The following is a 26,682-nucleotide window of genomic DNA, read 5'->3' on the forward strand; positions in this document are numbered from 1 at the left end:
CCAAAAAAAGTGACATGGGGTCCCCCTATAAATTGTAGCCAGCAAAGGCTAGCCGCTTTGCCTTTTCTGGCTACTATATAGGAAGACCCCCCCAAAAAAAAGTGACATGGGGTCCCCCTATAAATTGTAGCCAGCAAAGGCTAGCCGCTTTGCCTTTTCTGGCTACTATATAAGAAGACCCCCCCCAAAAAAATGACATGGGGTCGCCCTATAAATTGTAGCCAGCAAAGGCTAGGCGGACAGCTGCGACCTGATATTAATAGCCTAGAAAGGGGCCATGGTTATAGGCCCCCTCCCAGGCTATAATATCAGCCCTCAGCTGCCCCAGATTTGGCACATCATATTTGTGTGCCAAATCTGGCACTTAGCCTCGCTCTTCCACGCTGCCCTGGTGCGGTGGCAGGGGGTAATAGTGGTGGGGTTCATGTCAGCGCCAGCTGACATGAAGCCCAGGTTAGTAATGATGGGCGTCTATAAGACACCCCCATTACTAACCGACAAAGTGTTAAAAATAAAAAAGACAAACACCCAGAAAAAAATAATTTATTTGAAATAAAACACAATTTTATTTAATTCTAATTTTACTAAAAAAAAAAAATAGTTACCTGTCCACGTTCCTGCGCTGATCTGCCATGCACAGCTGTTACATCTGGAGATGGTGACAGCTGTGCATGGCTGCTGTAAGCTCACACTGCCGGGAACACGTCCGCTCCCGGCAGAGGGAGCCACTGACTGAGGTCACCGGAGTGCATTCAGTCAGCGCTGCTCCGGTGACCTCCTTTACAGCCCTGTTGTACCGTGGGAATTTCTCACGATACAGCAGGGCCGTAAAGGAGCTGACCGGAGCAGCGCTGCCTGAACTCCGGTGAACCCGCTTATGCAATGACGGGGCTGCTTTACGGCCCCATCATTCTAGCAGCGGTTCAGAGCGGTCACATTCTATGTGGCTGCTCTAAACTGGAGATCATCGTGGGACACTCGTGGACTACTACGGAGGGGTAAGGATAAGGTTGTGGTTTATTATTTTATATTTTATTACAGGAGATTGATGGCTTCGGGGAATTAGGTGTCTAGGTGAGTATAGGTGTAGTTTTTTATTTTTTACTTTATTTTAGGTGGCGATCGGCGGGGACAGGTAATGTATAAACTTTTTTTTAGGTAACCACTGGCCACCAATGAAAAAAAAGGGGGCAGTAGATTACATATTATTGGGGCCAATAAACAAAAAACTTTAATAATGATAGCACCCCCCCAAAAAAAAAAAAAAAAATAGGGGGGGGGGGATAGGGTCAATAATATATGGAGGCACATATGGGGGCTATTAAATTTAATTTTGGGGCACATTTTACAGCAGGATCAGTCTGATGGGAACTACTGCTCCCATCGAGCTGATCCTGCTGGCATGAGTGGACGGGGGACAGACATAGGCCGATGGGAGTAGTAGTGTCACATCGGCCTATGTCTGCCTGCTGACACCCGCGCACACAGACCCCACACAGACCCCACATACACACCACACAGACCCCACACAGACACATACAGACCACATACACACCACACAGACACATACAGACACTTACCACACTAATGATGAATCCCACGTTGACATTCATCCGCTTGTACCATCCCACGTTAGCAGCCATGATCCTGAGAGACGGGAATATTATGGGATTCTCGTCTTCCTGGATTATGGGATGCTCATGGGATGGATGGATGGAACGCCCAATTGTGACGTCACTTCCTATTTGCTGCGGTTTTGAGGTACAAGACCGCAGCAAATGCGCTTCACTTCCGCAATTATTTTTACATATTTGCGGATTTGAAGCGGCCCAATGCAAGTCAATGGCGGCGATTACGCCGCGCTTCCGCAAAATTAAATGACATGCTGCGGATTTTTCCGCGGAGCATAAACGCAGCGGAAAAAACCGCAGCGTGGGCATTGACAGTGCGGCTTCTCATTGAGGACCATGGGGGGCGGATTACCAAGCGTTTTTGGAGCGTTTATGCTGCGGAAATTCCGCAGCATAAACGCTTGTAAAACGCTACGTGGGCACACAGCCTAAATAAAATTATTGGTGGCTTATTGACTAAATTAACAAAAAAAAACAAGCAAGCAAACACATTCCTGTACTAGTTTAATGATTAATGAATAATAATGTTTGAGGTCTAGTGAAACAATTAATACGATTCCTGGTGGTCTAGTGACTAAATACATAAATACATATTCCTGCTGGTCTAGTGAGAGAGTAAATTCTATCCATGGGGGGTCTATGGAACTAATAAATTACATCCTTAGTGTTAATGAATTGGTAGTTTATTGACTAAATGCATATACAGTATATATATATATACAGTAGTGCTCAAAAGTTTTCCTACCCCGGTAGAATTTTTCCTTTATTGGCTATGTTTCAGAGAATATGAATGATAACAAAAAAAACTTTTTCTCCACTCATGGTTATTGGTTTTCTTCTTTGGCAAACTGCTCCAGGTCCCTGATATTTGAAGGGTGCCTTCTCCAAACTGCCATTTTGAGATCTCTCCACAGGTGTTCTATGGGATTCAGGTCTGGACTCATTGCTGGCCACCTTAGAAGTCTCCAGTGCTTTCTCTCAAACCATTTTATAGTGCTTTTGGAAGTGTGTGTTTGGGTCATTGTCCTGCTGGAAGACCCATGACCTCTGAGGGAGACCCAGCTTTCTCACACTGGGCCCTACATTATGCTGCAAAATTTGTTGGTAGTCTTCAGACTTCATAATGCCATGCACACGGTCAAGCAGTCCAGTGCCAGAGGCAGCAAAGCAACCCCAAAACATCAGGGAACCTCCGCCATGTTTGACTGTAGGGACCGTGTTCTTTTCTTTGAATGCCTCTTTTTTTTTCCTGTACACTCTATGTTGATGCTTTTTCCCAAAAAGCTCTACTTTTGTCTCATCTGACCAGAGAACATTCTTCCAAAACGTTTTAGGCTTTCTCAGGTAAGTTTTGGCAATCTCCAGCCTGGCTTTTTTATGTCTCGGGGTAAGAAGTGGGGTCTTCCTGGGTATCCTACCATACAGTCCCTTTTCATTCAGACGTCGACGGATAGTACGGGTTGACACGGTTGTACCCTCGGACTGCAGGGCAGCTTGAACTTGTTTGGATGTTAGTCGAGGTTCTTTATCCACCATCCGCACAATCTTGCGTTGAAATCTCTCGTCAATTTTTCTTTTCCGTCCACATCTAGGGAGGTTAGCCACAGTGCCATGGGCTTTACACTTCAGACACAGGAACATTCAGGTCTTTGGAGATGGACTTGTAGCCTTGAGATTGCTCATGCTTCCTCACAATTTGGTTTCTCAAGTCCTCAGACAGTTCTTTGGTCTTCTTTCTTTTCTCCATGCTCAATGTGGTACACACAAGGACGAAGGACAGAGGTTGAGTCAACTTTAATCCATGTTAACTGGCTGCAAGTGTGATTTAGTTATTGCCAACACCTGTTAGGTGCCACAGGTAAGTTACAGGTGCTGTTAATTACACGAATTAGAGAAGCATCACATGATTTTTCAAGCAGTGCCAATACTTTTGTCCACCCCCTTTTTTAGGTTTGGTGTGGAATTATATCCAATTTGGCTTTAGGACAATTCTTTTTGTGTTTTTTTCATTGAAGACAAATTAAATGAAGAGAAAAACACCAAAGAATTTGTGATTGCAATCATTTTCAGGAAGAAACTGAGTATCATCTGACAGAATTGCAGGGGTGCCAATACTTTTGGCCAGCACTGTATATCTCTGCTCTTCTAGTAAGTTAGTAAATAATATCCCTTGTGGTCCGGTGACTAAATTGATAAATACATATATCTGCTGGTCTAATGACTTAGTTAATAATATCCCTGGGGTCCTTGGGTTTAGGGAATTCATAAATAGTATTCCTGGTGGGCTAGTAAGCTAAGGAATAATATTCCTGATGATCAAGAGATTAAATACATAAACACACATACTATCTGGTCTAGGGAGTTAGTGAATAATAGTTCTAGTGGTCTAGTGAATAAATTCATAATTACTAGTGTTGAGCGAGCACTAAAATGCTCGGGTGCTCGAAGCTCGGGCCGAGCTCGCCGTGATACTCGGGTGCTCGACCCGAGCAACGAGCCCAATGTTAGTCTATGGGAGACTCGAGCATTTTTGCGGTGGCACCCCCGGCAGTCTTTTAAAAGCCTAACAAGTGCCCAAAACGATAGTGACAGTGCTCAAATGACATGGGGACAGCATGGGGATCGCCCCAGGAAGCATTTCTGACCCCCAGGTCACTGCTGTCAACAACGTGGTCAGAGGTATTAAGCCACTTTTACAGGCTCACAATAAAACGAAAGTGAAACTTTTTTCCTGTGAAATATGTTAAGGAACATCCTTTCCAGGGAAAAGACTTGTGTATAAGTTAAAATAAATGACCAAAAACAAAAATACTCCTCCACACCTTCGGCTATGTTCACAAGTAGCATTTTTTATGCGTTTTTGCACTTTTGTATTGCTTACAACTATGACAAATGCATTCACCGGGAAATGTCATTTTAACATTTTACAACCTTATCTGGCCATGTGCTGTGTGACACATGCATAAAGTGCTGAAAAGACATGGGAACAGCATGGGGAAGACCCCTGGAAGCATCTCTGACTCCCAGGTCACTGTCTAAAAGTGTGCCCATCATAAGTGATCCTTGCCGCATCAGAAGATGCAGACTTACAACTATCCCCATGCAAGTTCTAGTCCCAGGGCAGTGTTCAATTGTACCTCCCCCATTCCTTGCAATACAAGCGCAAGTATGCAGAATGCCACCCACCCACCCCCAGGCTGCAATACCATACTGCTTGTTTGCTTGAACTTGAAATTGGGCCATTTAGGCATGTGGAGGAGGAATCTGGCCACCACGTCATGGCTGTGTTGGCGGCCTGGAATCCATACTCAGTCCCCAGCCGCTCGGCGGCCGGGTGTCCATACTCAGTCCCCAGCCGCCCCGCGGCCGAGTGTCCACATGGTCCCCAGCCGCCTGGGGGCAGTCGGGTGTCCATAAACGGTCCCCAGCCGCCCCCATTTCTCCTTGGAACATCCCCCCACACACTCTTCTTAGCCCGGCCTGCTTTAGGCAGCATTGGACGAGCCGACCAGAGAACCAGACTCCTCCTGTGGGCCCTGACTAGTGTTGAGCGAGTATGTTCTGTCCGAGTATGCTCGGGCCGAGCTCCCAGTATTTACAGCTGCTCGGTGATATGGTTGAATCGCTCCTGTGTGCATGATTTGCAACTGTTTGACAGTTTTATTACATGTGAGGAATGTGTAAGAAATAGACATTCCTCACATGTAATAAAACTGTCAAACAGTTGCAAATCATGCACACGGGAGCGATTCAACCATATCACCGAGCAGCTGTAAATACTCGGAGCTCGGCTGGAGCATACTCGACGAAAGGGTTAATAGAACATACTCGCTCAACACTAGCCCTGACTTCTCCATCGGTGGAGTTGAGAGTGCCAAGGTGAGGAGCATGATGATGATGACAGAAGTTAGCATCTGCTATGTTTTCTTTTAATGCAAGTGTAAGTGTGCAGCCTGCCACCCACCCACCCCCAGACTGCAATTCATACTGCTAGCTTGCACTTGAAATGGGGCCTTTTAGTTTAGAGGAGGCCGAAGCTGGCCACTACCTCATGGCTGCTTCGGCAGCGAGGTATCCATACTCAGTCCCCAACCGCCCCTATTTGTCCTGGTGTGCCTTATACATAAGATTAAGCACATATACCAAAACATTACCTGTGCCCTCCCCAGTGCATTTAGTGGGAAGGACAGCCTATTCCGCTGTAGTGTGTGCATGCCAAACCCCTGTTCATGGTACATGCGAAGATGCCTCCCACCTTGCACCTGTCGTTGCAGACTATCCCCATTCAAGTCCTTGTCCCAGGGCAGTGTTCAATTGTACCTCTCCCATTCCTTGCAATGCAAGCGCAAGTATGCAGCCTGCCACCCACCCACCCCCAGGCTGCAATACCATACTGCTTGCTTGCTTGCACTTTAAATTGGGCCTTTTAGGCATGTGGAGGCGGAATCTGGCCACCACGCCATGGCTGTGTCGGCGGCCTGGTATCCATACTCAGTCCCCAGCCGCCTGGTGGCCGGGTGTCCCCGCTTGCTCCCCAGCCTCCAGGGGGTGGCCGGGTGTCCATACTCGGTCCCCAGCCACCCCTATTTGTACCGGTAACCTTTCCCACACTTTTCTTAGCCTGGCCTGCTTTAGGGCAGCATTGGCCGAGCCCACCGGACTATCAGACTCCTCCGGTGGGCCCTGGCTTCTCCATCAGGGGAGTTGAGAGTGCCAAGGTGAGGAGCATGATGAGGATGATAGAAGTTAGCATCTGCTTTGTTTTGTTGTAATGCAAGCGCATGTATGTAGTAGCGGCTAGGCCTGAGGTGGTCAGCGTTTTGGCGCATATCCTACCTCCTCCGAGGATTGCTGGATGTTTTCCTGCTACTATCCAAGTTCTATGACTCCCGTTAAAACAAAGCTTCAGGTGATAAATGATGGATGAGGTGGTGGCAAAGGAGAAAGAGCAGGAGGAACAGGGACCATTCACATCAATATCAGGCCAGTCAACCAGATATGTCTTGTAGGATATGTTTCTGTAACAAACGGAGCGGTTCGGCTACACAGTTATAGGGCATACAGTGAGTGCAATGCCTACCAAAAATTTCGAGGCACTCCAATGCCCCTTGGAAATGACATGGAGGTCAGAGGGCGTTAACTAAACCTTTTTTTCCATTTATAGCAACTGGGTCTCCTGTGCACTGTTGGCCTAAGCAGTGAATGGAATGCTTTCCAAAAATTATGAGGTACTGCAATGCCCCTTACAAGAGCCATGTGTGGCACCCTAGGGGTCTGGTCCCCACAGTAATAGAGATTACGTCGGAGAGCAAGTGGGAGGTTTCCTGGTCAGGATCCCTTAAACATGCAACATCCTCCTGCCCCAGTCCTGGGAGGGGAGAATTATGCCCTTATAAACTGGATCTGGGGTGGGGTTGAGTGAGTCAGAGAACAGTCAGAGTCAGAGTGAGAGCAAGGGAAAGTAACAGCAAGGAGCTCTGTAGGAGCTAGGAGCTAAAGACGAGGGGCTGGAAGCTGAGCAGAGCTCGCCCTGGCAGAAGACAATAGGAACCGGACACAGGAGTCCGAAGCTGTGAGGACTTATATATCCAGCAGCAGAAACCAGCCGGCAGGGGATTTCAGGTCCTCTGGCCATAGAAGCCCGGAGGCTCAGTCACAAGCAAGGGACCAGCACCGCCGTCGTGGAGCGGAGGCTAACAGAAGGCCCCAAGTCACCAGCCATACGGGTGAGCACTACACGGTACACTCAGGGACGTGGGCTACTTCTACCCGCTTACAGCAAGGTAGCCAGGAAGAGTGCAGACAGACGGGGAGGCCTACAACTCCACCTGGCCAGGGGAACTCCTGCTTGCTCACAGACTGACCAGGCCTCTTATGCTAGCCAGTACTCCCGGGAGGGTCTACCTTATAATCATCAGTAAAGACCCTGAACTGCACTGCAAAGACTCTGAGTCATTCCTGCTGCGCTCGTGCACCATCACCCCCATCATCCACACTCACTGCCCTGAGGCTATACTCCTCCCGAGGGGAGTTATCCCATTTTATGCTGCGCACACAACACCAGCCTCAGTGGTCTGCCTCGCAGCGGTGGTACTCCCTGACCGCAATCCACGAGTGGCGCAGTCGGACAATTAACCTCAAAACCTAAGAAAGATTGCCACTGGTTTGACCAGCCTGAGCCACGAGACCGGGTCACCGCCACAGAGACTACAGACCCCAGAGACCCGGCACCGGGTATCCCACACACGTCTACACACGGCCCAGGGGGCGCGTCACATGCAGTACAGCATATTACAAACATAAGTCCCATTATTGGGGAGTGGGTGTCCCATAGTATTTGCTTATGCTTTCCAAGCAAAAGCTGCCAAAAATTAGGACGGAGCAACTTGCAATGCCCCTTACAAGAGCCATGCAGTACAGCATATTACAAACATAAGTCCCATTATTGGGGAGTGGGTCTCCCATAGTATTTGCTTATGCTTTCCCAGCAAAAGCTGCCAAAAATTAGGACGGAGCAACTTGCAATGCCCCTTACAAGAGCCATGCAGTACAGCATATTACAAACATAAGTCCCATTATTGGGGAGTGGGTCTCCCATAGTATTTGCTTATGCTTTCCCAGCAAAAGCTGCCAAAAATTAGGACGGAGCAACTTGCAATGCCCTTACAAGAGCCATGCAGTACAGCATATTACAAACATAAGTCCCATTATTGGGAAGTGGGTCTCCCATAGTATTTGCTTATGCTTTCCCAGCAAAAGCTGCCAAAAATTAGGACGGAGCAACTTGCAATGCCCCGTACAAGAGCCATGCAGTACAGCATATTACAAACATAAGTCCCATTATTGGGGAGTGGGTGTCCCATGGTATTTGCTTATGCTTTCCCAGCAAAAGCTGCCAAAAATTATGACGGAGGAACTTGCAATGCTGGCACCCTGGTGGTATAGTGGTGGTGGAGGCTGAGGATAAGGAGAAGAAGATTAAACAGCCGAAACGAGGAAGCGTATACCCATGTGTGGGTGTGAAGCGGTGCATGTGAATACACCTCCCGAAATAACACAGTGGATTTGACTTTATGTTACTCTGCTGTCATTTGGTGGTGATGGGAAGTCTGGCCCAATCCAGCCCTTGTTCATTTTGATAAGGGTCAGCTTGTCAGCATTGTCAGTTGACAGGCGAGTGCGCTTATCAGTTATAATTCCCCCAGCGGCACTAAAAACACGCTCTGATAACACGCTAGCGGCAGGGCAGGCCAGGACCTCCAAGGCGTACAGAGCGAGTTCATTCCAAGTGTCCAGCTTGGATACCCAATAATTAAAAGGCACAGAGGAATCACGGAGGACGCTGGTACGATCGGCAAGGTACTCCCTCACCATCTTTTGAAACTTTCCACTCCTTGTGAGAGTACCCCGCGCCTCAGGGCCTGTAAGCTGGGCGGGTGTCAGAAAACTGTCCCAGAACGTTGACAGTGTTCTCCTGCCTCTGTTGGATTGGAGTTGCATCTCTCTCGCCTGTACGCCTTGGTTGGGCAACGAACTGTGACCTCTGCCGCTAGCGTGTTCAGATGGGAATTTTTTTAAGAGTTCTGCAGCAAGGGCCTTCTGGTATTGCCCCATTTTTGTAGACCTCTCCACCTCAGGAATAAGAGAGTGAAAGTTCTCCTTGTAGCGGAGGTCTACAAGTGTCACCAACCAGTAATGACTGTCACCCAACATTTTGACAACGCGAGGGTCACGATTAAGGCAGCGTAACATAAAGTCAGCCATGCATGCCAGACTGGTAACGGGCAAGATTTCCGTGTCCTCACCAAGATGACGACTGACCATGCTCTCCTCCTCCTCCTCCTCCTCCTCTTCCTCCTCCCCCCTGTCCTCAGGCCACCCACGCTGAACCGACGGTATGACACTTGTACAGGTACTACCGTCTACAACGCATGATAGCAGCTCCTGTTCTTCCTCCTCCTCCTCCTCCTCCTCTCCCTCATTGTCCCCCAATGCACGTTGGGATGAGATGAGGCTGGGCTGTGTGTAATCGCCCGCTACGGCTTCTTGATCCATCTCATCATACTCTGGCTGCAATGCCTCCTCTTTAATTCTCTGCAGAGAAAGACAGACAAGTGGGATGCTGACACTAATGATGGCGTCATCGCCACTCACCATCTTGGTGGCCTCCTCAAAGTTTGTCAGGATGGTACATATGTCAGACATCCAGGTCCACTCCTGAGGTCTTATGTGTGGAGTCTGACCTGAATATCGACGGCCTTGTTGCAGCTGGTACTCCACAACTGCTCTCTTCTGCTCACAAATCCTTTGCAACATGTGGAGGGTAGAGTTCCAACGTGTGGGGACATCACACACCAGTCGGTGTGCCGGAAGCTGCAAACGCTGCTGCAACACAGCAAGGGTGGCGGAAGCTGTAGCCGACTTACGAAAATGAGCTGACAGGCGGCGTACTTTCACGAACAGATCTGGCAACTCGGGGTACGATTTAAGAAACTGCTGAACCACGAGGTTAAGCACATGAGCCAGGCATGGTACGTGTGTGATCTCACCTCGCCTCAGAGCCGCCACCAGGTTACGGCCATTGTCACACACGACCATGCCGGGATGTAGGTTCAGCGGTCTCAGCCACAGATCTGCCTGCTCTTTCACAGCTGTACACAACTCACAAGCAGTGTGAGGTTTATCACCTAAGCTTATGAGTTTCAGCACAGCCTGTTGCCGCTTGGCGGAGGCAGTACTGCAGTGCTTCCAGCTTGTAACTGATGTGGTGATATCTGAGATGGAGGCTGAACATGAGGAGGAGGAGGAGGAGGAGGATGCGCAGGAGCTGTACACTGTGGGGGCAACTCTGACTGACATAGGGCCCGCAATCCTCGGTGTGGGGAGGATGTGTTCCGTCCCAAGGTCCGACTGGGTCCCGGCTTCCACTATGTTTACCCAGTGTGCCGTCAGAGAGATGTACCGTCCCTGGCCACAAGCACTTGTCCACGTGTCCGTTGTCAGGTGGACTCTCCCAGTAACTGCGTTGTTGAGGGCACGGCAGATGCTTTGGGACACGTGCTTGTGTAGTGCGGGGATGGCACACCGGGCAAAATAGTGTCGGCTGGGGACCGAGTACTGAGGGACGGCCACCGCCATAAGATTGCGGAAGGATTCCGTCTCCACCAGCCTAAAAGGCAGCATTTCCAATGCAAGCAGTCGTGAAATGTGCGAATTTAGGACTGTGGCCTGTGGGGCGTTAGCTGCGAATTTCCGCTTTCGTTCAAAGGTCTGGGATATGGACAATTGAACGCTGCGGTGGGACGTGGACGTGGACGTTGATGCTGTTTCTTGAGAAACTGCCATAACAAGTGAAGACTGAGAGGCGGGGGCATCTTTACATGCAGTATGGACAGGGGATTGCCTTGCACACACAACAGGGGGTTCTATTGCACGCACAACAGTGGAAGAAGCAGTGGTGACACCCGCTGACACTGGTCGTGGACCCTGGGTTTCGCCCCACAAAGTCGGGTGCTTTGCTGCCATGTGCCTGATCATGCTGGTGGTGGTCAGGCTGGTAGTTTTGTCACCCCTGCTGATGCTGGCATGGCAGGTGGAACATATGGCCTTTTTGGGGTTATCAGCAGAGTCTTTAAAAAAATTCCAGACTCTGGAAGACCTACCGCTTGTACTGGCAACGTCCCTTCTGTTGGTGTTACGGGGAACGGTTGCCTGCCTTCTGTCTGCGGCCACCACACTGCTTCTTCCTGCCTGTTGGGGTACTCTGCCTCCCTCCCCCTGTGTGCTGCTGGCCTCACTCTGCATGTCCTCCTTCCACGTTGGGTCAGTTACTAGATCATCCACCACCTCCTCCTCCTCCACTTGCGCACCACGATCCTCCTCCTCACTTCATGGGAATTGTGTCTCGTCATCGTCCACCTCTTGTGACAGATTGCCAACGTCGACTTCCTGTGGCCGTGGCTGTTCAAATATTTGGGCATCGCAACATGGGATCTCCTCTTCCACCACTTCAAGCGTATCAGGCAAGGGGCCCAAATATGGAATTGGACCAGTGAACAGCTCTTCAGAGTGTCCAAGTGTGGGATCACTTGCTGTCTGACGACACTCGGCATGGTGGGAGGAAGGAGCATCAGGGTGAGGAGGAGTATGCGGTCGAGACTCACGGCTACTAAGAGTTGACCGTATGGAAGACAGACCGGAGGTGGTGGTGCCCAGGTAACTGGAAGTATTGTCTGCTATCCAATTAATAACCTGTTCACACTGATCAGTTCTCAATACTGGTGTTGTTCTGTGCTTCCCTAGTAATTCGGTCAAGAAGTGGGAGCGAGAAGATGTGGCTGTTGGTTGTGGCACATTTTCACCTTGGCCACGGCCCCGTCCTCTGCACGAACCATCACCAGAATGTCCACTTCCACGTCCCTTGCCACGCGCCTTGCCCATTGTAAATGAAGTAAAATAGCTTACACTTGCACTATCAATGGAAAAAGGGTAATAAAGAGTAGATTAGAACCGTGGAAGAGGAAAACCACAGTTATTGTTTACTGGGGTATACCACACTTTTTTAAATAGAGATATTTGCGGCTGAACAGTGAGCGACACACTCAAACTGCTTTTTTTTTAGATACCAAAGGCCCAAAACTGGATAGTACAGCGATTTGACCCGTGGAACTGCAAAACCACACTGGGATGTCGGGCCTACACAAGACTATTTTCAACAGATATATTTTTGTGTCACAACAGTCAGGAGACACTACTGTTTTTCTTTACGGAAAAAACTACCAAAACCTGAATAATAGAGATTTTTTACCGTGGAACAGCAAAACCACAGTTATAATTTACTGGTGTATACCAGGCTTTTTAATATATATATATATTTGCAGCTGAACAGTGAGCGACACACTCAAACTGTTTTTTTTAGATACAAATGGCCCAAAAGTGGATAATACAGAGGTTTGTACCGTGGAACTGCAAAACCACACTTGTATTTCTCGGGCCTACACCAGACTATTTTCAACAGATATATTTGTGTCTGAAAAATCAGGGAGACACTATTTTTTTTTTTTTTACAGCAAAAAATACAAAAAGCAGGATAATAGAGATTTTTTACCGTGGAACAGCAAAAGCACACTTCTGTCTCTCTGGCCTACACCAGACTATTTTCAACAGATATATTTGTGTCTGAAAAATCAGGGAGACACTATTATTATTTTTATACAGCAAAAAATGCCAAAAACAGGATAATAGAGATGTTTTACCGTGGAACATCAAAACCACAGTAATAATTTACTGGTGTATACCATGCTTTTTAAAATATATATATATTTGCGGTTGAACAGTGAGCGACACACTCAAACTGTTTTTTTTAGATACAAATGGCCCAAAAGTGGATAATACAGAGGTTTGTACTGTGGAACTGCAAAACCACACTTGTATTTCTCGGGCCTACACCAGACTATTTTCAACAGATATATTTGTGTCTGAAAAATCAGGGAGACACTATTTTTTTTTTTTTTACAGCAAAAAATGCAAAAAGCAGGATAATAGAGATTTTTTACCATGGAACAGCAAAAGCACACTTCTGTCTCTCTGGCCTACACCAGACTATTTTCAACAGATATATTTGTGTCTGAAAAATCAGGGAGACACTATTATTATTTTTATACAGCAAAAAATGCCAAAAACAGGATAATAGAGATGTTTTACCGTGGAACATCAAAACCACAGTAATAATTTACTGGTGTATACCAGGCTTTTTAAAATATATATATATTTGCGGCTGAACAGTGAGCGACACACTCAAACTGTTTTTTTTAGATACAAATGGCCCATAGAACTGCAAAACCACACTTCTATTTCTCTGGCCTACACCAGACTATTTTCAACAGATATATTTGTGTCTGAAAAATCAGAGGCGCACTTTTTTTTTTTTGGGGGGGGGGGGCACCAAAAAGTTAATAAGATGGGTATTTGTACATTGTGAAGGAGGAAAAAAAAAAGAGGATTTAGATTAAAAAAAGGATTTTTCCTGGCCCCCGGGACCTGGAGCTAAGTCCAGCAATTTCAGCAACAGGAGCAGCACACAGGACTGTAATGCAGCGTTTGCTGGTATAACCACTGCGTCTCCTATACAGCCTGCCTGCCTGCCTGCCTGATATACCTGGGATGGATATTAGTCCTGAGAAGGACTGTTTGTTTGATCTGGCAGCCTTTACAGACCCTACACTAACTATTTTGCAGGATAAATCTCTCCCTAAATCAGCAGCGCTGTCCCTACACTGTCTGATCCGGAGCGACTGTGTCCAAGATGGCGGCGCCCGGTTTTAAATACTCGAGGTGACGCTGTGCGGCCAGCCAATCACTGTAATGCCCACAAACAACATGGCTGTGGCATTACCGTGACTGGCTGGCAATCCCTGCATGTTCATTGGCTCTGTAAAGAGCGCCAAACATGCAGGGCGGAGACCCGAGCTCCCGCCCGAGTAACCCGGAAATGCTCGGTGCTCGCCGAACATCCCGAGTAGCGTGATGCTCGGGCGAGTACCGAGCAGTGTCGAGCATGCTCGCTCAACACTAATAATTACATATCCCTGCTAGTCTACAGAATTAGTGAATATGATCAAGTGACTTAATAAATAACGACCCCGGTGATCAAGTGAGCTATTAAATAAAATTCTATGTGACATATTTTCTAAATACATACAAGTTAATTTATATACTAGTGTAAGGAGTCAGTGATTATCATCCTTTCAAGTCTAGTGACTGTGAGCTAATGAATAATACCCCTGGTGGTCTAGTGATTAAATAAATACATAGAAAAAATATCTCTGCTTGAGAAAAAGAGTTAGTGACCAATACCCCTGATAATATGGTGAGCTAAACATATATTACTCCTGGAGGTCTAGTGGTCAATAAATAATGTCCCTGGTGGTCTTGTGGATAAATATCAAACATCCTTGCAACTAATGAAGCTACTCTTAGTCAGCTTTTAACTTTTTGACCATGGAAGTGAAAACTTTGTAGGAAAGTGAGAACAAAAGGTTGAAAGCTCGAAAATCCTGATAGCTCTTATATACCAGGACCTGATCCGACAGAGATTTATTCCTTTTTTTTCTAATGAACATACAGTGTAGTTAGTACTGTGAAGCTTAGGACAACCGCAGAGATAAGTCCTCCTCGTCCCACTGAACACTTAGTCTCTGACTTATACACTTGAAATACGCCTTTAAGACCTCTGGATAACCTGCTGCTTTATAATACACGGTTCTGTATTGTTAAATGCCGCCTGCGTGAAAACAAACAATGGAACAAAGGTGCACCGTAAGGTAGTCTACAATTTAGGCTTCCTGGAAAAAAAATGACCCACGGTCCCACAGGGGTGAAATGGGTAATTTTACAGAAAAACACAGCACAAGTGATGAAAAAAGTATATGTTATGTGATAACACACAAGCCATAAAATGACCTGATTGACCTAGAAAATTGTGCGTTTTCCTTGCAGGGCTATATTTTCACAAAGAACATAATACCCGTCTAACAGGTTTCCCGGCATCCAAGGTTATTGTAAAGAGGTAGCCTCGATGGATTCCTTACCGGTGACTGCTTTGGGTTATGCTAAAGTTTATGTATTCGAAAAGTATAGAAGATCGGATCTGTCAAGAATTGAATTTAGCAAATTGTGCAAATTTTACCCAGAAATTAGACTTTTTTTCTCCACAAATTCTGGGGTCTTTCCAGAAACGTAATATGTAAAAAAAAAAAAAAAAAAAGAATAAAAAATGAGTACCCTATCGCTCACTTCTCCAGCCACCCCAGCTGCTCGTTGTCTCCCATCCAGTCCTCAGATTCTCTTCTTACAGCCCTTATGCGCTGAAACCCCAAACCTCATGCTAAGAGCATTTCTGTGTCACAAATAATTTGGGGATTCGTGGCAGCTCTGGGTATGCTGTAATTTAAATGTAGCTTTTTCCTGTTGGTCCAGCAAGGGTTAATCTTAGTCTCTTTCTGGCAGCTTTTTAGGATGGTCAACTGATGTAGGTTGGTGCCACTCCCACCTCCCTTTAAATAGCCACATGATCCATCAGCTGATCGCCGGTTATAGTTCTAGCTATGCTGACCTCTTTGAAGGAGCAGGTGTCTGGGGAAGCTGTGGTGTTCATTGCTGTTGCAGCGGTGAAGTTTTGTCTGGAGGTATCAGGAGGTTCCCTTCCCTCGTTCCCTACGTCTAGGGCCTTCCTTCCCCCTATGTTATCCCGTTTCATCCGTGTGTTGTGCCGTCCACCAAACATCCCCTTGTCGTTCTGTGACACTCTGTTCTTGCATGTCGGAACTTTGCATCATACATTATGATGCACATTCACAGCCGTTCCTCTACGATTCGAATTAAAAAAGAATCCGTATTCTGGCGAATTTTTGGAAAATTCGAGTAGAACTCAATTCCATCTCTAGCAAAAACCTGTGCTTTTAGAACTATTTTTTTAGCCAAGTTGTGTCCATTAACATTTTTAAGGGGGATGTATATTATCGCAATCAGTGTCGGACTTGGGTGCCAAGGACCCACCAGTAATATTAGCTCTAGGCCCCACTTTTCAGCTACTTGTAACTATGATTTTATCCACATTCACATATTTACATAGCAATAAACTGGGTTGATTGTTAAATGAATAAGATGCTGCCTTTTTCTATATATAGTGAATCAAGTATATTATGTCAAGCACTGCTCATATAAGAGGGTTGTGGCCCACCGGAGGATTCTCCTGTTCTCTGGTGGGCCAGTCCGAGCCTGGTTGCAACAAATTTTTTATTGCTCCGATGTATCTAAAATTAAAAATGAAGCAAGTTTACACGTGGACTGGGTTAAAAATCTCCTACATTTTTGCATATTTCCATAGTTACAGACCACAAACAAGCGCTGGGGTAGTCGGATCCTTCACAGGGTTTCATTTCCACACTGCATAGGCTCTAAATACACAAACTATGTGAATATTTTGAATGATGACTATTTGGAAAGTGATTTCACTTTTTATGTTAGATGCTTTCAAACACGTAGTTTCAAGAGTAAAATATGAGCGCTCACTTTTTACAGCCGAAAACTCATCTGTACAGAACAGGATGTGTTAGTCTGTAACCTTTACCTTTAACATGCTTGTCTATAATTTTCTTTCTAATCTCCTGAGACACCTCTTTCCTTTGCTTCCTCTGGTCCATATTGAGTGTGGTACACACCATGTCACCAAACAGCACAGTGAGTATCTGTAGCCCTATATACAGGCCCACCAACTGATTACAAGATTGTAGACACCTGTGATGCTAATTAGTGGACACAACTTGATTTAACATGTCCCTTTTGTCACATTATTTTCAGGGGTACCATCATTTCTGTCCAGGCCTTTTTCATAAGTTTAATTTTTTTTTAAATTCTGTGGAAGCAGAAAAGCAATGTCTGACTTTTATTTGTTCATTTCCATATATTTTTAATTTATTATTACTTTTGTCAGATTCAAGTTATTTTTGTGACCATTGTGGGTTTTTCTTTCATTAAACGAGGGGTACCAACAATTTTGACCATGTGTGTAGATAGTGATATGGAAAATCAAATAAAAATAAAAGTTCAATCACATGAGACATGAGATTCTGGTAGGAAAAAAAATTGTTCCAAAAGTGGAAATAGTTGAGGTGACCTGAAATACAAAAGTAATTATACACTTATTTCCAGCCGTACTATATCAAGAAAAACTTGGATAAAAGCCCCCGGGGTTCATAATCTCCATTAAACAAACAGCCAGTGATTCGTTACAGTTAGAAAACTAATTAGTCTTGGCCCCAGGGGGCTATCAGCTGCAATGTCAGGTCGGGCCTGAATTCCTCTGTAGTACGAGTTTTTGTAAGTGAAAAATTTGTAGGACTCAACAGGCAGATGTTAAGGATGAAGGTATTGATGTAAATGGTCTGACCCTCCCTGGGGCAATGTCTTGTGTTATCCATTAAAGGGGTTGTACACTACTTTATATAACCCCCCCTCCCCCCAATGTATTCTCCCAGGGCCCATAAGGATTACGTTGCAGATAATGCCTGTGAGTGGCGCTATCGCTGACCGCTCACAGGCATCACGTGACCCCCGGCTGCAGCCGGTTCTGACATCCGCTGATGTCACGACAAGTGCTGGCAGCAGCCAGGGGTCTTTGTCTTCCGCGTTCCAGGTGGATACCAGGCTGTGGGAGGGGTTACCCCCCGCGTCACACCCGGCATCCACCGCGCGCTCTGCCTCTCCCCATTCATTCGGAAAGTGCGCGGTGGATGCTGGGTGTGACACAGGGGGTAACCCCACCCATAACCCAGCAGCCACCGCGGGGACCCCAGCGCTGAGTCACGCCTCACTTGTCGTGACGTCAGCGCGGGGTCACGTGATGCCTGTGAGCAGCCACCGAGAGCCAAAGCGGCCATCTATAGCCAAGATGAGCCAAATCTGGCGCTTAGCCGCCACTATTCCCACTTGCCCTGGTGCAAGAGGGGGAATAGGGTTGGGATTCATGTCAGCCTTGTATTGGCAGCTGACATGAAGCCCAGATTAGTAATGGAGGGCGTCTATAACATGCCTCCATTACTAACCCCGTAGTAAAGTTTTTGAAATAGAGACATAGCTAGAATAAAGTCTTTTATTTTATATAAAATTACACACGGTTTTAATCATTTATTTAAGGATAAAAAACACTGTATACTCACCTAATGCCTAATCCGCTGAAGTCATTGTCACCTGTAAAAAAATCACAAATAAAAAACAACCATATCCCTCACCTGTTCGACGTGATGACATAATCCAGAGTGTCCCACGAAGATGTTGGTCACTTCTACAGCAGTTACACCAGAAATCACTGGTGTGACTGCTCTAGAGGACAGCACTGTATACACTGACAGGAGTGTAGACACTCCTGTCAGAGTATAGTGATGAGCTGCCAGGACTGAGGTCACTTGAGTTCATCAGCTGATAAGCTCCGGTGACCTCACTTACTACACTAGTTTTGCATGAGAAAATTATCACACAGCACTGATGCCGTAAGTGAGGTCTCCGGAGCTCTCAGCTGATTGAACTCCAGTGACCTCAGTCCTGTCAGCTCAGTGCTTTACACTGAGCGATAGTGCTCCCTTCAGTGTACAGAGTGCTGCCAGGTGATTGAATTGCCATGGGACACGTGATGACGGAGGTAGGTGAGTATGAAGTGTTTTTTATTTTAATATCGATTTATTTTAACTTTTTTACACTGTGCACAGACGTCGGCTGAGGAGACTACTTCTCCCCTCAGCTGTGCTGATAACACTGTGAGCGGCCATAGGATGATGGGAGGAGTAGTCTCCCTCAGTCAATTCTTTGTGCCTTTTTGCCGCGTTTTTGACTCATTGACCAGAATTGAGTCAAATCCGTAGCTAAAATCCGCAAAATATTTTTATATCTGCGTTTTTGCTGTGGATTTGACTGACGGATTTGAAGTCAATGGGTGAAGAATGTTGCAAAAACGGTGCATTTCTGCATGGAAAAAACATTGCGAAAACGCACAGTGTGCACATAGCCTAAAAGAATTCCAATCAGCAAATTTTCTCAAATAACATTCATTAGCAAAAGTAATGAGAAGTCAGGTCTGAACTGTCAGGTTGTGGGATCCCGGTATGCGCAGCAATCCTGTCCTGCATCACACAGACAATCCACTAATGTGAATGAACTTTCTGTAATGCTCCTTTTCTCCTGTGGGGGCGCTGCAGGGAAATTAAACACTTACTGCCATCATGCAAAACAAATTATAGCTAATCACTACTGGTCCCAGCAAAGGACACTGTGTGATTTATGTCTCGTCAAAAGCGGAGTACCCCCTTTAATTAAACAAAAAAAAAAATCAAGATTCTACCTGCACTGATTTAACAAATGCGAGATCTTTCTCATGATATACGACTCTTTAAATCTTTTAAATGCTTCCCTCTAGATGCAGAGTATGTCCCGGCCCTGCCTTTATTTGCTGTGGAAATGTGTGGGAGGCTTTTACTGCTCAATCAAACAGCTGGCATTCCACAGCAGGCGCCATGCCAGGTACAAAGGCCTACGGTCTGAAGATGTTATACCCACAGTGACAACTTCCCACAGATCTGCAACCTCTGACTGTGCTCTGAGAACTGGAGAGACTCCTGCCGGGAGGTGATCAATCATATCATGTGCGTGTTAGAACTATTCTCTGGAGCTTATTATGCAGAAACACTTGTTTTTTTCCCCTTAATATGTTCCAAGATTTCTTCCCTTCTGCATAAAAGTCACCACCGCTCTGTAAACCCCATAACTGCAGAGTCCAGGCCTCCTTTGAAATCAGCGCAAACACTGCGCCCCCGCCGGGAGCTTCATGGCCGAGCAGCTGCATGCAGTCGTACATCACCAAGCACAATGCCGAGAGTCAGATGGAGTGGTGTAAAGCCGCCACCAAAGGACTCTGGAGGAGACGTGTTCTGTGCAGTGACGGATCGCACTTCTCTGATGGAGGAGTCTGGGTTTGGTGATTCCAAGAGGATGTTACCACCTAACTGCTTTGGGCTTTTATCAAGGGGCGGCCGAGACCTCTTAGCTCCAGTGAAGGGAAATCTTAATGTTTCAACTTCCAGCTTTGTGGGAACAGTTTGGGAACGGGCCTTTTCTGTTCCCCATGATTAAGCCCGGTGCACAAGGTTCAAACAGACATGGGGGGAAGAACATGAGCGCCCACACAGAGCCCGGACCTCAGCCCCATCCTATAATAGAGATTGTGGCCCCGACCTCTCCCCAACATCAGGGCCTGACCTCACAAATGCTCAAAAATTCCCACAGACACCTCCAAAATCTTCTAGAAATTCTCGCTAGAAGAGATCTGCAGAGAGGACGACTTCATATTAATGTCTTTGGATGAAGAATGGGAGGTCAGAAAAGCTCCTTTAGTAGTTATGTGGAGGGTGCACATACTTTAGTGCATATAGTCCATATGAACTGCATAGTTACCCTGTAAAATAAAGCAAAATGTTACCAAGACACCTTTAAACCCTTCCCATAAAAAGGATGTAATTGTATGTTGAGATTGAAAGTAATTTATTGCAATCAGGCATGTAGCTACGTCCCAGGGTGTCATCTGCTGCAGAAACAGCTCCAAATGCTGGGACATGGATGAGTTTGACAGAGGGAGATGGCTCCATCTGTCAGCCCATTAACACCCCACAGCACAATCAATAGGGTAACAAGGAGGCTTAACAATGGCTTATGTATTTACCATATCCCTTAGTCTATCAGATTCTGCCAGAGGTGTAGTCAAATAAGTGACAGGCTACTTAAGGCTGTGTGCCCATAATGCGGTTTTTATGCTTTTCTGCGGCTGTATTTGCGCCACAAAAACGCATTAAAAAAGCTTAGTACAAGGTCTGTCATGGTTACTAATGATGATCCGCATGTGCTGTTCACATGATGCAGGAATATCCGCAGTGGATTATCATTGAGGAAAAATTCGCAGCACAACCAATTTAGGCGCGATTTCGCAGAGAAATCGCGCCCATTGACTTGCATTGAATCGCAGCAAACCCGCATGTATAATATGTATACATGCGGATTTGCTGCTTTTCAATGTAAAATCAATAGGCGCAAAATCACACCGGAATCGCGCTGTGGGTGGTACCCGGGTCTGGAGAGGAGGCTGCTACTCCTCTCATCTGACCGCTGCTCTGGCTGATAACAGCGAGAGCAGGGTGGAAGGGAGAAGTGGCAGCCTGCTTCTCACAGCCCGCGTGACAGTGGCTGTGTAAAAAAAAAGAATCAAAAAGTAAAAATAAACCTTCATACTCGCCTGTCTGGCGACCCACGGTGTCCTCCTGGGCGATGTTGTCCCGTCGGCAGCTCGCTGCACACTGCGGGGCGCAGGCTCGCGCCCTGCAGTGTGCTTCCAGGACCTGCGGTGACGTCACCAATCAGCTGATGGTCGCCTGACCATCAGGTAATCAGTGCCACAGCAATCAGCTGATGGTCATGTGACCATCAGCTGATTGCTAAAGCCGGTAATCAGCTGATCGGTCTCATGACCGATCAGCTGATGCTGAGCGTGGAAAGATTCACAAGAATTTTCCCACGCTCTCTATCTCACCGGAGCTCATCAGCTGATCTTCAGCTGATGAACCCCAGTGACCCCCTGCTGCACTGTATACTGACAGGGGGTGATTTTCCACCCCTGTCAATATACAGTGCTGTATTCTACAGCTGTGACATCAGTGATTGCTGATGTCACAGCTGTAGAAATGATCCGGATCGTCGCGGGACCTTGGCGTTACATGGATTACGTCGTTGATGGCAGACAGGTGAGCTATATTGTTTTTTGTTTTTTTTCAGGAGAACAAGGGCTTCGCGGACACATGTAATAAAAAAAAAAAATTGTAGAACCGTGTCTGTTTTATTTCATTAAAATTCTTTATTTTGGCCGTGTCTTTTATTGAAAATGCAGCGACCATTTTACTACGCGGTTAGTAATGGGGGCGTCTTATAGACCTGGGCTTCACGTCAGCCGCCAATACAAGGCTGATGTGATCCCCGACCCCATTACCCCCTGCCACCGCTACTGGGCAGCATGGAAGAGCGAGGCTAAGGGTATGTGCACACGATGCAGAAATGCTCAGGATTTTTTCCTGAGCGTTTCTGCATCTCTCTGGCAGGAAAAACGCATGCGGATTGTACATGCGGTTTCCTGCCAGGGACGTGCGGATGTGAAGCGGTCTTCACTTTCATTTCCGCATGCGGGTTGACAAGCGCTTCCCAAGCGATTTTAGCATCACTTGGAAAGTGCTTGTCAACTTCACACTATATAAATCCATGCAGCCGGCATGGATTTATATAGTGTGTGAATGTCAAAAAATAAAAAATAAATCTATACTTACCCTCTGATGGCCCCCGGTGTCCTGCTTCATCGGTCCCGGCTGCCGGCAGTGAAGACTTTAGGACCTTCTGACGTCAGCGTCACGTGACCCGTCACATGACTCTGACGTCAGCGAAGGTCCTTCTTCATTCAACCGCGAAGTGCCCGGGAAGCCGGCAGGACGCAGCGCGGGCCGTCAGAAGGTGAGAATATATATATTTTTTATTTTATTCTTTTTTTTTAAATGGTACCTGGGTCTGGATGAGAGTCCTCTCCTCCACACCCGGGTACCATCCGCACATTAGACCGCATGAAAAGCGCATCAACATATACAGTGATGCGGATTCCATGCGGTCTAATGCAAGTCAATGGCGGCAAAAGAGCAGCGTTTCCGCAAAATTAATTGACATGCTGCGGATTTTTGACCGCAGCGTTTACGCTGCGGAAAAATCCGCATCATGGGCACAGCACATGCGGATTTCCATTGGGGAACATTGCTGCCCTTCTACCATGCGTTTTTCATGCGTTTCCGCGGCGTTTACGCAACTGCAAAAACGCCGCGGAAACGCATGAAAAACGCATCGTGTGAACTCAGCCTAAGCGTCAGATTTAGCGCATCTTATGGATGCATCATTTCTGGGGCTGCTGAGGGGTGATATTAATAGCTGCGGAGGGGGCTAGTATCCATGGCCCCTTCCATGGCTATTAATATCAGCCCATAGCTGTCTAATTTAGCCTTTGCTGGCTAGATTTTATAGGGGAACCCCACGTCAATTTTTTTCTTGGGTCCCCCTGTAATCTAGCCAGTAAAGGCTAAACAAACAGCTGTGGGCTGATATTAATAGCCATGGAACATTGTTGGCTAATGGCCCCTTCAACGGCTACTAATATCAGCCCCCAGCGGTTGGCTTTCCCTCTGCTGGTTATAAAAATGATGCGGGAGTCCACGCCATTTCTTTATTTTATTTTAGGCTTTGTGCCCATAATTCAGACGTAGCACCGCTTTGGACGCAAATTTTTGCTCCCTCCAAAACGTTGCATTCTATTGAACGCAGGTAAATCCACATGTGTTCACTGAACCATGCGAATTTACTGCATTCTATACTTTCTTGTGGTCAAATTTCTGTTGTGGAGACTAGCGACTCCTCAAGAGCGTTTGACATGCTACAGTCCTGAAAGACGCACCGCATGTCAGTGTCCACGGGTGATTCGCAGCCTCAGATGCACGCATAGCGAACATGGATTTCTAGAGATCCAATCCACTACGCTGTAACTTCTGGATGCTGCGGGTTTGACACTGTATAAATCCGCAGCGTCAATCCTGCAGCGTCAATCCTGCAGCGTCAATCCTGCAGCTGCTCCTGAACGTGGCCACGTACCCAAACTCACCCACAGCATGTCAATTTCTGTAGCAGACACGCTAGTCTCCGCTGCACATTTTGACCGATTGAAGTGTCATTATATGCGGTGGATTCGCATGTACTGACAACAAAAGTGTGGCATTATAGCTCCACGTTTTGGACGCAACATAAATACATTGTGTCCAAAGCGCTGCTGAGTGCTGATTGGGGAGGGGGGACGTAGGGGCTAACGAACCAGCTGGAGATGTTAATTATGGCCAGCGAAAATGTTTGCCTAGTGGCACATTCCCAGGCTAAAAAAAAACAGCTCACAGAAGTCGCATAAATTACATGAATAGAAATGCTAATGAAGATTGGGTAAATGAGACTAGCTGACACCCAGCTCTTTTGTTTGGTGATGTCAAGGTGTCAATCAGACCTTTTCATGACCAAACAAAGTAAAGAAACACACAAACACAGTGTAAACACTTTATTTGAAATACAACTGACCCGTTCTTTAATCATTTAAATGTGCCAATATACTCACCCCAGTTCTTATGGTAATCCAAGGGCTTAAGCAATGTCCCATCAACTTTATTTAGCTCCAAAAATCATTCATTGATGCTCAAAAACCGCTTAAAAAACGCTTAAAAAACGCATGTAAAAACGCATCAAAAACTCATGTAAAATGCGTTTTTTTTGGCAAGGAGAGAGAAAAATGCTCAGGAAATTTCTGCTTCAAATCTGCTTCGTGGGCACATAGCCTAACGCACTGCACTACCTAAGTAATACAGTGTATTATCAATGCGATTAAAGGATCACATGTGCAAGTACTCTTATGTGGCTAGTAAGTATTGTAAAAAAATGTTTAGAAGTGTAAACAAATATATATAAATATCAAAATACCCAAATCTAATAAAAAATGGTTTATTTGTGAAAAAAATACTATAAAAACTACATATATTTAGTATTGCCACATATAGACACAGAATCCAGAATTGCTGTTTTTCTGTTCTTTTTGCCTCCTAAAGAGGGAAATAAAAAATGATCAAAATGTTGTATATACCGCAAAAATATTACCATTGAAAACTACATCTTGTCACACAAAAAGTAAGCCCCTATACAGCTCCGCGGACGTGTATTTATTGTACAAAAATGATAAAACATGAACAAAACTATATACCTTTTCTATAATTGTACTGAGGCACGGAATAAAGTTAACGCAGAATAGTGTAAAATTTAAAATGCAAAAATATTGTGCAGAATTGCTGTTTACTTTATATTCCTCCTTATAAAAAAGTTTATAAAAGTTTGATAATAAGTTACATAGAACCCTAACTTGATGTCTACTGACCAATGCCACTCATCCCGAAAATGAAAAATCCGTCATATGATTATGTCGCCGACAGACTAAAAAGTTATGGCACCTGGAACACAACAATAAAAAAGTGAAAAATAAATGGTTCGTTACAACAGTGTTAGTCACAAAACCCTCCAAACCCTCTAAACTACAAATGCGGGGCATAATAGTCACCAAAAGTGTCAACTAGGGTTGCCAGTACCAATACCCCTCCAATAAGACCAGTCTAAAGGCTAATGTTGGCTAAACATGCCAATAACGATGGGTTCACCCAACAGTCTAATGTGTATGGGGGCCTTGTACAATTTATTGTCTTGGGAGTTAAGGATCTGGCATGACCGATTTTGGACTGCCGATCCATTTGGTCTCCCGGAGATAAGTCGCCATCCAATATGTCTGGCGGCAGCTTTTTATAGGTCACCAAACGAGCACTCCTGTGTATGGGAGAGATGATCAACATAGCTGCCAGCTGAGTGAGTGGCCAAACAAAAGCCATTGTCGCGCCCCCGTGGGCCTTACTGTTTGGGGACAGTATATATATATCACGGTGGCTGGCCCAGGGCGGACAGTACACAAAAGGGGTAGAGATTATTAATAAAGTTCGGAGAAATTCGTGACGCCACCTGTGGTGTCTGGTGAAGGTCACCAGCGCTACAGCAGTCCTCTGAGGCAGGTGACAAAGCAGCTAAAGATGGTACAGCTCCCCACAGGTGGAGCGGGCCTCAGGGCAGTGTAGATAGATAGATTGTGGGTGCGCTGGGAGTTGTTGTGCAGGTAGAGAACGCAGCAGGAGTAACGGACAGAGACAGGGGGTTTTGCTTCGTTACCTTTACTGGTACAGCTGGTAAATACGGTCCAGGGTACTCTAGGTGAAGGGCGCACTTTTGGACTTCTCCCCAGGGAGCGGGTATAAGGCCTCCTGATCCGTGTCTGCCTCTGTGTAAGCTCCTGGCCAGCCTGCAACTGTGCCTAGCTTATGTGTCTTGCTTTTTCTACTCCACCTGTTGCTCTGAAGTAGGACCTCCAGTTGGTAACCACTTTCCCTGGACGTCGGGGCCTTCGTGGTTCCTGTTCCTGTATGTGTCTAGCTTCAGGTTTGCCAGGGACTTGTAGTCCTCCTGGGATTCCGGTTAACCCTACTGGGTGTAGAGGGTCCCTGTAGGCTCGGACCCGATGTCCGGTATATATACTGGGGTGAGCCTGGTATGCTCCTCTGCCCCCCTTTATCACTCCTTTCTTCCACTCGCCTTCGGCCACGCTCGGGGCCCTCACTAGGCTTCCGTACTGCTGGAGGCCTAGTTTGCCTCACACAGCAGCCTCCGTGCTCCTCTCTGAACACTAACTGTAAACTGATCTGAGCTGCCTAGCTCCACCTTCCCTTTATATATCCCTATCAGGGCTCCCTCTGCTGGTATGAGGTGGAAGGTGGAGGTGTTTGCATGTAGTGAGGGCCTCTTGTGG

At 46.4% G+C, this 26,682-nt stretch overlaps 1 protein-coding gene across 1 annotated transcript in view; it reads right to left on the minus strand.

The window, feature by feature from the left end:
* The window catches only part of LOC141253086 (uncharacterized), a 43,188-nt gene that overhangs the window by 2,859 nt on the left and 13,647 nt on the right, over positions 1-26,682 (minus strand). The gene's annotated exons all lie outside the window — the stretch shown is intronic.

The sequence above is a fragment of the Phyllobates terribilis genome, unplaced genomic scaffold (assembly GCF_046119375.1).
Source record: "Phyllobates terribilis strain yellow unplaced genomic scaffold, ASM4611937v1 Scaffold_2__4_contigs__length_985480577, whole genome shotgun sequence".
Taxonomy (NCBI): Eukaryota; Metazoa; Chordata; class Amphibia; order Anura; family Dendrobatidae; genus Phyllobates; species Phyllobates terribilis.